This window comes from Colias eurytheme, chromosome 9 (genome assembly GCF_061535395.1).
Source record: "Colias eurytheme isolate Ceu_HAF_F1 chromosome 9, ilColEury1 Martin Lab GWU primary, whole genome shotgun sequence".
In the NCBI taxonomy this organism is placed as follows: Eukaryota; Metazoa; Arthropoda; class Insecta; order Lepidoptera; family Pieridae; genus Colias; species Colias eurytheme.
Window position 1 is genome coordinate 10486741 of NC_142988.1, and position 6000 is coordinate 10492740.

General features: G+C 31.3%; 1 protein-coding gene across 1 annotated transcript in view; it reads right to left on the reverse strand.

The window, feature by feature from the left end:
• Nucleotides 1-5530, reverse strand: part of LOC149906094 (uncharacterized) — a 54907-nt gene extending 49377 nt beyond the window's left edge. The window contains exon 1 of the mRNA XM_090105441.1: nucleotides 5446-5530. The gene's annotated coding sequence lies outside the window, so the exon portion shown is untranslated. The remainder of the gene's footprint in view (nucleotides 1-5445) is intronic.
• Between the last annotated feature and the right edge of the window lie 470 nt (nucleotides 5531-6000).

Sequence of the window (6000 nt, forward strand, 5' to 3'; positions counted from 1 at the left end):
CCCCGGCTTCGCCCGTGGTACATGTTTACGTTTTCTCTACATAAGAACCATCCTCGTACTTCAAGGAATATAATAAAAAAAGAATTATCGAAATCGGTTCAGCCGTTCTCGAGTTATGCGCTTACCAACACATTTTGCGATTCATTTTTATATATAAGAAGATAACTACCTACATAGTTAATGCATATTTCAATCATTAAAGCTCTAAAATACTTATTGATAAAAAATGGACCTATTTCTTTTGGTTTGTGATCAAATACAATGAAAATCTTAAGTATCCCTTATAACAGCGCTGAAATAACAAAATTCAGCATTTCGCGTAATTAAGCTCACGCTGCTCAGTTTGAGATGACTCAGAGACATTACGCGTACAATTTTAAATGTCATTATTTTACTGTAATACCAATTAACGTGTGACACACATAAATGTAACGGATAATAGCATGTGAAACATAATGCTTGAATAGGTACGCAAAAGATTGTATATGTCGCTGTAAGATTGCTAATTATCGCCTACCTACTCGCCCGATTGTAATCTCTCAACAAATTGTGGAGCATTAGCTTGCATTTTAACACAATTATATGTTAGAATAGCTGTGCCCCGCGGTTTTACCCGCTTCGCTCCTGTTGGTCTTAGCGTGATGGTATTATAACCTATAACCTTCCTCGATAAATGGGCTATCTAACCGAAATAATCTTTGAAATCGGTTCCTGAGATTAGCGCGTTCAAACAAACAAACTCTTCAGCTTTATAATATTATTAGTATAGATAAAATCCAACTGTGTTTTCAATCTTACGGTGACATATAGGTACATGTCATGTGGATCAACAAAGGGTCCAAGGGAAGTATTTGATGGAGCCAACAAAAATATAGACTTACAATCTCAACCCGGAAAGCTTTGGCCGCCGGTTGGCAATTAATTAAGAAAACAATAAAACAACGGTCTATTTAAATAAAGAATCCATTGAAGTTTAACTACACAATGATGTGGTTGAGTTTGTATTTTTAGTGCTTTCCAGCAAGCAAATATTTACATTTAACGAGATAAAAATACTTATACCTACAAGTTGAAAAAATAAACAAAATTAAAAAATATTTGTTTTATGAGATTAGTTAAGAGATTAGAATGGCATAAGTTGTTTAAAATTTACTTTACTACCGTCCCTCCCACGATTGTTGCATCAAAACAATCCATACTAATATTATAATTAAATGCGAAAGTAACTCTGTCTGTCTGTCTGTTACTCAATCACGCCTAAAATACTGAACCAATTTTCATGAAATTTGGTATGGAGATATTTTGATACCCGAGAAAGGACATAGGCTACTTATTATCCCGGGAAAATGACGCAATCCCGGAAATCCCACGGGAACGGGAACTATGCGGGTTTTTCTTTGACTGCGCGGGCGTAGCCGCGGGCGGCAACCTAATAATAAATAAGTTCTTAAAAATAAAACTGTAATTAACAGTTTGCGTTTAACAATAATAAAGAATATCCTATGATAAAATTATTCTATTATCCTTAATTTCCACAAAAATGTAAAATGAGATTCCCAAAATTCTCAGAAGCAATATATTTTCAAAATTTTATTCAAATTTCCGTAGAACTCGAACAACGATGAAGTTTCCCTGAACTACTTATATTGCAAGATAAACAAAAACATTTTATATCCTAGTCTATGTACTATAATATCATAAAGCTGAAGAGTTTGTTTGTTTGTTTTCTTAATCTCAGGACCTCGGGTCCGATTACAAAAAATATTTCACTGTTAGATAGTCCATTTATCAAGCAAGACTATAGGGTATAGACTATATTATATCATCACGCTAAGACCAACAGGAGCAGAAAACTGCGGCTAAAACCGTGGAGCACAGTTATAAATATTATAAAACTTTAAAGTTTATTTGTTAGCTTGAACGCGCTAATCTCAGGAACCACGAATCCTATTTGAAAAATTATTTCACTGTTAGAAATAACATTTATCGAGGAAGGTTAGATCATCACACTAAGCAATGCGGGTAAAACCACTACGCACAACTTGTATAAAATATTTTCTTGATAATACAAGAAGAAATTGTGAAATAATTTGACGTTAAAGAGCCTAGATAGCCGTGCAAAGCCTCGATTGGAAATGACATTGCCAACTGGGTCAGTTATTTCATACGTGAGCCCTGTCCACCATTTTGTTGTAAAGACCGTTAAACCGTAGGCTTGTAATTCATAATTGTTATTATTTTGTAGTATTAAAGTATTATCGTCTTTATGTTTGATATAATATTGACTACTAGCGGTCCGCCCCGGCTTCGCCCGTGGTACATAATATTTACGTTTTCTCTACATAAGAACCATCCTCGTACTTCAAGGAATATAATAAAAAAAGAATTATCGAAATCGGTTCAGCCGTTCTCGAGTTATGCGCTTACCAACACATTTTGCGATTCATTTTTATATATAAGAGAAGATTATAGCCATCAAATTCAGCCAATAGTAGAGATGACGATATTATAATACTGTAAAATATTAATATTCAGTGTGATCTATAAATTATAAAATGTCATTTTGTATCTTATTTTTTAACAATTATGACCGAAAATATGCCTGATTTGATTATACAATTCAAGGGTTAAGTAGTTAACAAGGCTTATTGTTATGGTTCTAGATATTTCAACAAAACTTTTTTTTTATATTTTTGCAAGTTCATAATTTACTACGATTCATTATTCCCTATGAGAATAAAAAGAAACACATACAAAGAAGAAGAAATAAAATACTGACCCTGACTTCAAAACTAATTGCTTAGTATTTATACGTATTCTATTATTCATAAAATCATTTATTTATTTTTATTAAGAATTTCCAACAAAGAAAACATAATTTATAAACTCTTAATACTAAAATAGCTTATCGTATAATAACAATATATGTTTCTTTACTTATAGGAAATTACAACAATCGTATATTTGAACGGATAACAATATCATGTTAGTTTAATGAAAAAATGAATTACAATTTCTGATGCAGGAATTTTTACAATTATAAAATCATAACCAACAAAGGTGGCGAAAAATAAAAATCAACTGTTATATGTATTTTCAACGTTTGTGACTTGAAAAAAGCCGCAGATTTTCAGTCCCAATGATATTCAAATTGAGATATTTCTTACGTTTCTTTCTTGCTTCTTAGCTTTGAAACGTAAATTTAGTTCTCACGGAAAAATGATGACAATTAAGTCACCGTTGAATTTTCATAGTATTCAAACAATTTATTATTACTCAGTTAAATGTAATATTGTTATAAATTAAAAGTAATATAATTGAATGATGCAAATTGATGTTCATTGTAAAATTAAGCTGAATTGATTTGGTGTTAATTTGTATTTCAAACAACGGTTAACAAAGATAGTGTTTTTGGAACAAAATGTATTGAAATAGAATGAATGATTTTCACTCGATGCCAATTCCAATAAATATCAAAACTACAATAAAGAAATATTGTGATTGGAATATGTGTCATCACCAAAATTACAAGTATTTTCACACCTATCTAAGAAATACTTGATTTTTTTACGGGTTCGTCCATGGTTGAAACCGCGCGGCACAGCTAGTCTATATATATAAAACTCAAAGGTGACTGATATAGTGATCTATCAACGCACAGCCGAAACCACTGGACGTATCGGGCTGAAATTTGGCATGCAGGTAGATGTCATAACGTAGGCGTCCCCTAAGAAACGATTTTAGAAAATTCATTCCCTAAAGGGGTAAAATAGGGGATAGAAGTTTGTATGAAACTTTTTATTCCTTGGATGTATTTGTATGAAATTTAGCACACATATAGAGGGTAACTTGGATAAACACATAGGATAGGTTTTATCCCGGAAATCCCACGGGAACGGGAACTATGCGGGTTTTTCTTTGAGAACGCGGGCGAAGCCGCGGGCAGAAGCTAGTTATTTATATAATATTGCTTTTGCCAACCATTATCACCGCTCATATTAATATGATGTCATCTTATAATTAATATAACAATTAATTTCAAAGAAAATTCAGATAATTCAGTGTGATTCCACGTCGTTATATATTTAATTACATTAAACGTTGAGTTTCTTGTCAAATAGTGTTATTTAATTAAAGTGAAATATCATTAACAGATTTCTGTAGTAATACAAAATTGTAGAGAGAAATTTGATTATCACCAGTAGATGCTATAATAATAATTAATTAAAGTGATTTTGTACTTAAATCTGGAAATTCTGTCACCTGAAAACCATATGATTTATTACCTAAATAAATATACTGGTATCATGTGCCCGAAATTTCTAAGCTGTTGTTAATGCTACATTCTGTTATTTGAAAAAATATTAATTTGTAGATTTTTTTCATTTTCTTAATGTGTATTATTTGATTATTCAAAAAAAGCTAAACGAATTTATGTCGCTTAAAAGTTGATTTCTTTTTCGCAGTGATTGTGAAAATTATGTAGAAACCATAATTATTTATTTGTATTTTCATTCTTTATTGCTATAGTTTTGGGTTTAATAGAAATGTTATATTAGGTATATATTAATAACATAATATGTATTATATATTTTTTTATTGTTTTTATCATTTCGCAGAGTAGATAAATATAAGGTAAAAACCGTGTGTTGTATAATAATAATATTATATTGTTAAGCCTTCAAGCTGCTTTTGTTTAATTAATATATTGTTATGTGAATAATATTCATTAATTATTTTATTTATATTACTATATTTAAAGCAAATAATTTCTATAATCAAGTAATACTTGTCAAAATCAAATTCATTAAGTTAAATGTTTTAAAGTTTCAAAGTAAAAAAGATTTTTATATAAAACTGGCGGTCCGCCCCGGCTTCGCCCGTGGTACATATTTACGTTTTCTCTACATAAGAACCATCCTCGTACTTCAAGGAATAGAATAAAAAAAGAATAATCGAAATCGGTCCACCCGTTCGCGCGTGATGCCGTGACAACGCGAAACGGGTTTCATTTTTATAGATACTCTATAACATTTATAACCAATTACCATATCACATTAAGACAATATTTTCAACACCTCAATAAATAGCAAAAGAATAAATAATAATTCTTTACCTTCTATTTAATAATATTGAAAGGAGTAAGTTTGAAGAAAGCTCAAATGAAAAAGAAAAGCTTGCTAGCTTTCAAAGCGTATTTTCCGTTACCTATTCATGTAGTAAGTATCTATAAAACAATATACTAGTTAACAAAACATAAAAATACAACTGAAAACTTCATGTTTTTTAATTGCTTAAAAGTACTCACTGTATTATTTTACAATTTTACAACAATTACAACCAACAAACAATATTTTTATCGTCGCACGCGGAAAAAGAACGAACTTACAAATTAAAAAAAATTATAGCATTTTTTTAAATAAACTCCATAATATTTAAACTTACCATTTACTAAAACACACTACACTACACAACACAAGTTACGACTGAACTTCGAACAGCGCACGTGCGGCCCACCCTACGCGTGATTCTACACTGCCGTATGAGCGTCCATTCAGGCCCTAACATACTAAGAGCCTTGTCAGTCAAGCGCTTTAGCTTATAGTTATATGCAAATCTTTTAGGCACAGCTACGGAGTGTAGTTTTCTAATTTGGGCAATGATACATAGCTGCCCCGTCAGACGTTGTTCTGCTCTATTGCTCCATATAGAGATTTCTCTCCATAAGAACCTTCCTTGTGTTAAAAAATGTCGAATCGGTGGAGCCGTGCACACATTTGGCGATTCTTTATTGTAACATACAGATAGATATGTGGAAAGTATCAGATAATAATAATAGTTTAAAAAAACTAAAAAACACGCTTTTTATAGAAAACCGAACTAAAAAATAGAAAATTTTATCAAATTAGTGTATTGTCATCGGTCCTCAATAAATCTACAAAGTTTGAACGAAATCTGGCCGTTTAAAGTGGGTCAAAATCGCGCCCAAAGAAGTCGGTT